The following is a 9,379-nucleotide window of genomic DNA, read 5'->3' on the forward strand; positions in this document are numbered from 1 at the left end:
TTACCTAATACCAAATTAAAGGATGATACCTTCAGTCGGAGTAGAGATCTGGTTTGCCTGGAGAAGGATCGATTGAGCGGTGATCTTTATGTCTTGAGGTATTGGGCAGTGGTTAATGGGTCAATGGGTGGTAACTAATACTTGTGACAACCGAACGAACCAAAGGAGGTGTTGTGTCAATTTCTTTGATCAATAATGGCAGGTAGTGTTGGTGATTCAGAAAAGGGTGAAGCACATATACCCTTCTCGGAGAGAGAGAGACCTTTAATATTAAATATATATTTATTTATAAATAAGGAAAAACTTCATAAATAGTCCCTGTGGTAGTGAAAAGACAAAAATACCCTTTACTTAACGGCCAAAATTTAATGGAGTGAGCCGGAATGACTAAATGTTAAAAGTTTTGAAACCACTGGGACGATCCGTGGGGTTTTTTGAACTTAGGGACTAAACTTGATATTTTCGGAAACCACGGGGACCATTTTTCAAGTTATGTCAAAAAAGAATTAAACAAACATATTACTTATGTTTACGTGTCACTAACTAGGTACCAGTTTCTAAATTCACCAATATTTTAAACATTTGTTTCCTTATCGCATTATGCATACCCACCCCATCTTTTCACCACTGTTCGTACCTCCCGTTCCATTCCAAATTTGAATAAAGTGATCCAAGAAAACCAAAATGTAATAAAATATGGAAGAACACTAAATTTAGTTATGTAAATCATCTATTAAAAAGGAAATTGTGCAAAAGTTTAATTTTATCCTAAGGTAAGTCAAGCTTACATGAAATAGACTATTTGCACCAGATTAAAAGTAGATAATTTAATTTTCAATGTTTAAAATTCTATCAACTTTCTCCACATTGTAGTAGAGTCAATGCTTTAATTAACGATGCGCTTATCAAAAACTAAGAGAAGATTGAAAAAGAAATACCATCACAACGATTTGATGCGGAAAGTGGACATAATGAAATGTAGAACCTGATATGAATAAGTTGAGCCTGGCTAACCTTTAAGTCTGAAGAACTCTTGTTGCTACAAGAAAAAGATGGAAGTAATAAGGACATACATCATTACATCTATAGTTCAGAATACCAACACCAGCAACATATCAAAATATTGGTCACTATAATATTTGGTGTTTTTACTTCATAAAGAAAAATTGTTCTTTTTTTTTTCTAAATTCCATTTTTTTCAATGATCATGTTGATAAAAAATGCTAGTGATTTACTAAAAAAGATGCTAAAAATATCACAAGACATACCAATTAAACCTAAACCCAAAACATTTGACTTATACAATTGGATTTAAAAAATTTAGGTTTTATGCAACGAAAAATTTTAAAAAAATCCAAAATTGGTTTTTCTTTAAATGAGTTAAAAGGAATCTCATATCTTATGATCCTAAGGCAATCTTGATGCATGCAGCTTAAAAGGAATCTCATATTAACACCAAGATTCCACCCTCTACATTAAAAAAAGCATGAATACAATTTAAATTAACAAAATAATTTTAATTTTATAGAAAAGTATGAAATTTGATACTTTTCTGCAACTTCTGATTTTAATTCTTCAAGGTTGGTTTCAATCTTGATACATGTAGCTTCAATTGCTATTTTTTTTTTGACAAAAGTTGTGGAGGGACAGATGCAGATGACTAAAAGAAGCAATTAAAGCAAACTTATCGCAAGAACGGAGGTACTGTAACAACAGTTGCAGTTGACATGTCTTCTTAAGACATGAAAAATAATTATCAATAGAATGTTTATGTAGGCATTTCATTGAATACTCCATATGCTTGTAAAATAGTAACATCAACATCAAATTTTTTAGAAATCTTAAGCCGATTATTCAACAGCTATTCTTCGAATTCAAATTTATTAAATCTTAAAGAAAAAGAAGAAAGAACCAATGCCAAGCAAGCATAAAATTCACGCAAAAATGAGACAGGACCAAAATAATTTATCCAACGGAAGTAAGAAACTGACCTGGATTCCGTCGATAGAAGAGAGGAACTGGGCAAAGGCGGTGGTGACGATGAAGCCAATCAATTCTCTTCATCGGTTGTGCAACTTCAATATCACCGACGAATCGAATAGGGGGATGGATTCCATGTGTGACTAATTTATGGACTTTGTGACCCTAATCCGATTGTGTTTTGTAATAGTGTTGAGACCAAAAGGAAAAGCAAAGAAGAAGAGAACTCAAAAGCCAACAAGTCAGCCCACAACGTCGACTGGATTTGAAAAGTGAGATACGGAACAGATTAGCGAAAAACCAGAAAAAAAACGTTGCACAGGGACCCAAGAAATTGGAAGAACAGCCCACAACGCTGACTGTATTTGAGAAGTGAGATACAGACCAGATTAGAGAGAAACCAGAAGAAAACGGAAGAAGAAGACATTGCGCACGGACCCAAGAAATTGGAAGAATAGGAAAAAAAAATTGGATCGAAGTGAAGCAATGACGGTGAAGATGAGGTTATCGACGACTTGAGGCGGTGATGGAGTATATGTTGTTCGTACCTGATTGGCAACAAAGCGGGAGTTAGGAGAAGGAAGTAACACGTACCAAACATGAGAGAGCTGTAAAACGTGTATTAAATATGAGAGGGTTAAAAAAATTTAGATGATGGTCCAATAGGAACATTTCCTGTACATAAGGAACTTAGAATTAATAGTGTTATAAATTGCAAGATTGTATTAAAATATGTTCTCTTTTTTAAAATTTCATACTATATACAACATGTTATTTTAGATATTTTTTGGAAGGGGAATATAATTCAGCTAAAGTTTAAAAAAGTATTGAAGAGTTTGTGTTATCCAAAATTACATGAAAATATGGTATCACATAGTTTTTCAAGGTTATATTTAATAGATAACCATTATTAAAAAGAAACTAAGAAATCAATCTTGAACAACGAAAATTATAACAACCGGTGTAGTGTACCCATGCTCCGCATGGGTCATTGTATTCAGTTTGGATTTAAGTTGTTATGCAAAACGTTGTTGGTACATGAAAATTCATTTATTTAGTTTGATACAATAGAACTAATCAAATCTACCTCTATACTACTTCCACTCCAAAATGCTTCTTCACAACATGGATATTACATAGTCCATTGTAGACATAAGAAAATCTACAATGAATAAATAGAAATAATCATGTTCCTTAAAATATTAGGTTAGAATATCAAAAAAAATCTTGTTTATTATTTAATGTTGTAAATGGAGTAAAGTAAGAAAAAAAAAATGATACTTGCATCTTCTCTAGTCAAGCAGAGATGGAGGATTAATTCTGAAAACAATTTCATTCAGTCCATCTTTCCCTATTAGGACAGCCATATCTGCAACCAAACAATTGTTAAATATCGACATGAAAACGACGTACATGACCCATGTATTAGTTGGTATTTACAAAAACGACCTTTCATTTGTTCCATAACATATAAAGTTTGACAGGTTCTGTTAGGACCTGGTTTTGAGAAGGTCAATCTCCACAGAAAAGAAGAAGGAACAAAGGGAAGTTGGAGCAATTTTCAACATATCCCATTAAAAATCCAAATTACAAAATAAATAAGAGAGGAACTTGCTAGAGGTTTCCACCTAAACAGGAACGGAAACAGACGTGCAAGGAATTATTCTAAACAAAATTGCCATTGTGGTTCCTAAAATAAAGCAAAAAGTACTATGAAGCTTCACGTGCTCTTTGAGGTAGCTGATTGTGCAACTTATCTTCCAAGTATCCATTAGTCTCTATAACGGGCGGGTCGGCTGATGGTTCTCTTGTACCGGGTCTGGGTTATACCCGTATCAGGTTCTTCAAGATAATGAAAGTTATACACATTGCAATAAAATACAGCAACAATATAATAAGGTACAATAAAATAAAAGGGATAATGACTTGATAGGGTAAGATACTTTTTGAAATGTACACATTTAGTCCTTATTCTTTTTTCTTTGTAAAATAAACCCTTATACTTTAATAATATGTACACATTAGGTCCTTTTCACTGGATTCTACAGGTTTTGCTGACGTGGAGGGTTTATTTTACAAAAAAAAAAGAATAAGGACTAAATGTGTACATTTCAAAAAGTATCTTACCCTATCAAATCATTTTCCCTTTCTTTTATTTTGTTGAAATGAAATACCCAGGTGGCATCCACATATCCACAACGAGATTTTTCCAACTTTTATTCATCAGGAAAAAGAGGGAGAACCCCGATCTCCGACGACTTCTTTGTGTGTTCCTACATATCACTGGTAGCAAGGAGGAATGATGGCAAAAACAGCAAGGTCGAAGGGGGAGGCAGGAGGAAGTAGAGACGGTAGTTGGCAACGAGGAGCTGCTCTGGTAGCCCCCTCGTCGATTCTTTCTTCTTTTTCTGGCAACATATCTCAAAGATGGAGGCAAAGAGAGACGGATCGGAGACACACAACAGGTAAATGGTGTTTGGCTGTTGCTATTCGACCGGAAGGAAGAGAAACGAGAAAGAGAAGGGTTGCCGCCCTTTTCTTGTTGCTAGAGGATCACCCACCTCCGGTGACTAAGCTAATTAATTGTTATTTAGTGCCACTTGTGCTTCCACATCAGCAAAACTTGTAGAATTCGGTGAAAAGGACCTAATGTGTACATATTAATAAAGTATAAGGGTCTATTTTACAAAAAAAAAAGAATAAGGACTAAATGTGTACAATTCAAAAAGTATCTTACCCTATCAAGTTATTTTCCCTAAAAGAAAATTCGCATATGACCAGTATACCGGGTATAGCGGTCACAAGGATTGCATTGTTACAAAAAATAAAGTATAAGGGTTTATTTTACAAGAAAAAAAATAAGGACTAAATGTGTACATATCTTACCCTATCAAGTCATTTTCCCTAAAAAAATAAAGTGTTAAATATGGGGAAAAAATGCTTCAACCTAGATGTAGAGTTAAAAAATTAAGAAATTAAGATGAAAAACCAAAATGAACAACAATATAATGAGGAACAATAAAAAAAAAAAGTGGTAAATATGGAAAAAAAAATGCTTCAACCTAGATGTAGAGTTAAAAAATTAAGAAATTAAGATGAAAAACCAAAATGATTAGATCCTTGCTAAACATAGTTTCTTCTGTCAATTTCCTTCTCTAAAGAACAAAACGAAGAATAAAACTTTAAAACTTATTGGTAGTGAAAATATAAAGGTACATGGTTCACCCTTTTGTAGGACAGCTCCAATTAGAGTCTCTATTCATAATATTGATGACAACAAAGTTGTTTGAACAACATATTTCTTGTTAAAAAACAGAAAATCACTTATCAATAAACTTACAAGCTGCACAGTTGGTCTTTTTCCACCACTCGCCTCTTCATATTATTATGATTAACATCCACTGTCAATGTTTTGCCTCCAAAAGGCAACCCCAAATAATAGGAAAACATACATTTGGTCAATAGAATCGTCGGAGAATTTAAATATGATTAAAACATTGAATATGCAATATAGTAATAAGACTTTATGATATTTAAATCATTTTCAAATAAGAGCATGAAGTTTCCAAGTGCTACAGGCAAAGCAAGATCTAACATACCAAACAAAGATAGAAATAAGTGTTTCGTGAATATTTGAATCACTTTGTTTTTAAGGTGTGAAAAATATCAAATATAATTATGTTATTTTTCAGAATATGATATAATAGTATAGTTAAATTTTTTGGATTCTACTAACTTTGCAAAAGTACTTAACAACAAAAAGTCTATATATCTGTGTGTGTTACTTAAGGGCTTTCTATAAAGTAGTGAGATCACCAACCTAATGACCTATCAAGAATAAAGGACAAATATAGTGACAAATAAATTCATTAAGTTGTATTTTATAAAAGATAAAAGTATTAAACTTTGGCAAGTATAACAATTATAGTGAAAATATAAGCAAATGATATTACCTTGTGAATCAAAATGTTGCCCAATATTTGAGCTCTTAAGCTAGACATAATCTTCTCCCATATCGTGTTTATATCCACAATAAATATAACTCTGAAAATTGGTTCCAATGTATATAGAACTTCAACCTTGCTAAAAAGCTGCCATAAAGGCTCTGATATGGCCCCTATTAGTGCCTCAAAAAACCTCCCTACAATGCAAGAAATATAAGAGAGAGAGAGAGAGAGTAGTTACGTAAATGTCAAAATGGGCCAACTTATATACATTACTGGCTGAAAGAGTGTGGTGACATTTGCACATGGAAAGGGATATGATGAAAGAACTGCTTTGTTGAATAATTCCAGCAATGTTGAATGTTATCCAACATGGATAATCAAGAATCGGATAATTGGCTGTAATATCAATACTGATAGTTAAGTTTAACAATCACACAGGTGGTTGCAATGAACTGTAGTGGTGGCAGTGCCCGACACCCAAAACTCCACCTACCAATTTTATATAATTAAAAAGTTAGAAATATAAATATGATAGTGAAAAGTTTGAAACTTTTTTTAATAAATATAAGCCAACCTGTGATATGATGTTCCCTTCATAAATTTAATTTTTACGGATAACCATGAAATTACAAATATGACAGTACACATCCTATTTGGTTCAACCTATGTTGATCGTTGAAGCAGACACTTCTGCATAATTTGCATCCCCACCTGATAAAGGAAACCTTACATAATCAAGTTTCCATACATACAATTGACCTTTTATTGGAGCTTCTCGAGTGAAAGGAAGGCAGTAAAAATGGGAATTGGAAGAATTAAAAGAATTAGGAAGTAGGATAAAAATAAGGTAAACTAAACCGCCACTTATGGATTAGGATATAAACATAAAATTAATTTTACGTGTATCGATCACCCCATCCTGAAATGAAATTGAAGTAAAAAGAGAAATTTGAATAATTGGTAAGTTTAATCTTTTTCAAAATGTTTACCAAAAAATCATCAGAAGATGATTCAAGTGCCGATATAGATGGAGCACTTGAGTAGGGCTGAATCAGATGAAGTCAATAAGAAAGAAAACCCCTAAAATATAAAATTGACAGACAAAAATATAAAAAGTTAAAACTTGTTACACAAAGGAAAAAACAGTAACACAGAGAATGTTTTAAATCAATTGGAATATTAGAGAATCGGGTTCAGACCTTCCACCACATGTATCCATAACCCACAGCTCCCAGAGTAGCAACTGGTACCACCAAAGACGTGACATTAGGTTTGCAATTGAAGAAACTCAGATTGAGTTTTGAGTTTTATCAACAAAAGAAACATAGATATAGATTTAATGCATACCACTTGAACCACCATTCAGAACAGTGATTTGCTTTGATGAACCCAACTGTCGAACCTCCATTGCTAATCGACGAACCTACAAACTTTTGTTAGTTATATATATGAGCATCTGCCTTGATGATTGTAGCCTTGTTGTTGTAACAGAAATCAATTTGAAAGTCGAAATAGGTGTGGGGAAGAAAGTTGAAATCGTATACTAAAACAACTGAAAATATAAAACACCAAATGGATTGTACCTAAGTCAATCATTTGTCTCCTTGAACAGACTTGAGTAGCCATCTACGAAAAACCCCCAAATCAGAAACAATATATGCCCTGGACTCCTTCACACCTTGCACCGCCTCACCGTCGGCAACCCATCAGGCGTTTAGGGTGTCATATTTGGGAGAGAGAGCAGAGGAGTCAGTGACCAATTAGAGCGAAGCGATGGTGGAGAGAAACGACAACAGTAATATAACACTCGGTTAAGGCGGTGGTGTGCCTGATGCGACAGCCGGGGGGGATATTTAATCGTCGTCGGACTTGGAGGTTTCCGCTAGGGATATCTTTTTGTGGTAGAGATGTTTGCTTCAGAAGATCAACGGAAAAGATAGAACGGAGGCAACATCAACTCCAAAATCGGATCAATTAATCCCAAAACAGAAATAAAGAAAGCACGGTCGAGGATCACTTTGTATAGAGAAGAGTAATCGGTGGAGATAGAGTGATAGAACGGGAAGAGATATAGTGATAGAGATCAGGGCAATGTGGTGGGTGCATCATTACATCAACGACCTGTGTAAGCATTTCATTGGAGAACAAAACGTCAGGGAAGAAGAAGCTCACACGTATACGTGACCAAGACTCCTCATCAATTTCACCAAGGATTATATGTATGTTTCAAGGATACATATCAAAGGTATTAAAAAAAGAATAAAAAAACAACAAAAAGGAAAACAAAAAAGAACAAATCCACCGGTAATAGAAAATTTTAATAAAGTGACAAACCAATTAAAATAGAGGGGCCAAAATTGACAAAAAAGAGGTTTGTTTACTGTTGAAATCTTTCACAACTTTAATATATATATATATATATATATATATATATATATATATATATATATATATATATATATATATAGGGCTCTAAACGAACCAAACGAACACGAACAAGGTCTTGTTCATATTCGTTCGTTTAAGTTAGCCGAACAACAAACGAACACGAACGGATAAACGAACGAGATTTTCTTGTTCATGTTCGTTCGTTTAACAAATTACTTTGTTCACGTTCGTGAGCATGCTAAACGAACATAAACGAACAAAGATAAAAAAAAAAAACACAATTAAACATATATGAACATAAACGAACATATAATATAGCAATATAATAAAAAATAATTGAATATAGATTAATATAAATAAACTTAAACGAACGAACATAAACGAACGTAAATGAACATCATAAACGAACGTTCACGAATATAAATGAACGAACGAGACCATTGTTCATGTTCGTTCATTTAACTAAACGAACGATAATTTTTGTTCATGTTCGTTCAGTTATTAAATAAACGAACATAAACGAACTTCCTGCAGAACAGTTCACGAACGGTTTGACGAACGTTCAGTTCGTTTACGGCCCTATATATATATATATATATATATATATATATATATATATATATATATATATATATTAAAGGACAATGAAATGGTTGTAGATTTTTAAATTGGACGCGAATACACCATATTATATCAAAAAACTCATTTCTTTTTTTCATTTAATTTTGTTAAGACCACGTTTTTTATCGAAAAAAAAAAACAATTATACCAAAATTCATAAATTTTTATTATCTTTTCATAGGCATCTATATTGATGTATAAAAAAAATAATAATAATAAATAAATAAAAAAACTCACATTGTGTTTTTTTAATATTTAAGTTTATTTTTTTTATCCAAGAAAAATTAATTATACCAAAATTCTCAATTTTATGCTCTATAAAAAGATATCAAATCCATATAAATAAATATTTATTTTAACATTGATCTGGTCGGATTTACACTATGAATCTAAATTGTAAGTAATTTAGTTTTTAACATTTACAATGTGAATCTGACTTACTA

General features: G+C 32.7%; 1 long non-coding RNA gene across 7 annotated transcripts; it reads right to left on the reverse strand.

Annotated features, from left to right (window-relative positions):
* Positions 1-902: 902 nt before the first annotated feature.
* LOC145010947 (uncharacterized) lies at positions 903-8,124 on the reverse strand. Of its 7 annotated transcripts, none has more exons than XR_013663995.1 (11): positions 7,511-8,124; positions 7,275-7,357; positions 7,127-7,170; positions 6,917-7,007; positions 6,502-6,638; positions 6,196-6,416; positions 5,321-6,121; positions 3,266-4,626; positions 3,068-3,142; positions 1,992-2,528; positions 903-1,039 (listed from the first exon to the last, which is right to left on the reverse strand). It is a non-coding gene; the product is annotated as an uncharacterized LOC145010947 (long non-coding RNA). The 7 variants fall into 7 exon arrangements; XR_013663993.1 differs by lacking the exon at positions 6,917-7,007 and having other exon boundaries at positions 906-1,039; positions 3,266-3,349; positions 3,430-4,626; XR_013663997.1 differs by lacking the exon at positions 6,917-7,007 and having other exon boundaries at positions 904-1,039; positions 6,201-6,416.
* Positions 8,125-9,379: the final 1,255 nt, after the last annotated feature.

The sequence above is a fragment of the Lactuca saligna genome, chromosome 8 (assembly GCF_052625555.1).
Source record: "Lactuca saligna cultivar CGN05327 chromosome 8, ASM5262555v1, whole genome shotgun sequence".
Taxonomy (NCBI): Eukaryota; Viridiplantae; Streptophyta; class Magnoliopsida; order Asterales; family Asteraceae; genus Lactuca; species Lactuca saligna.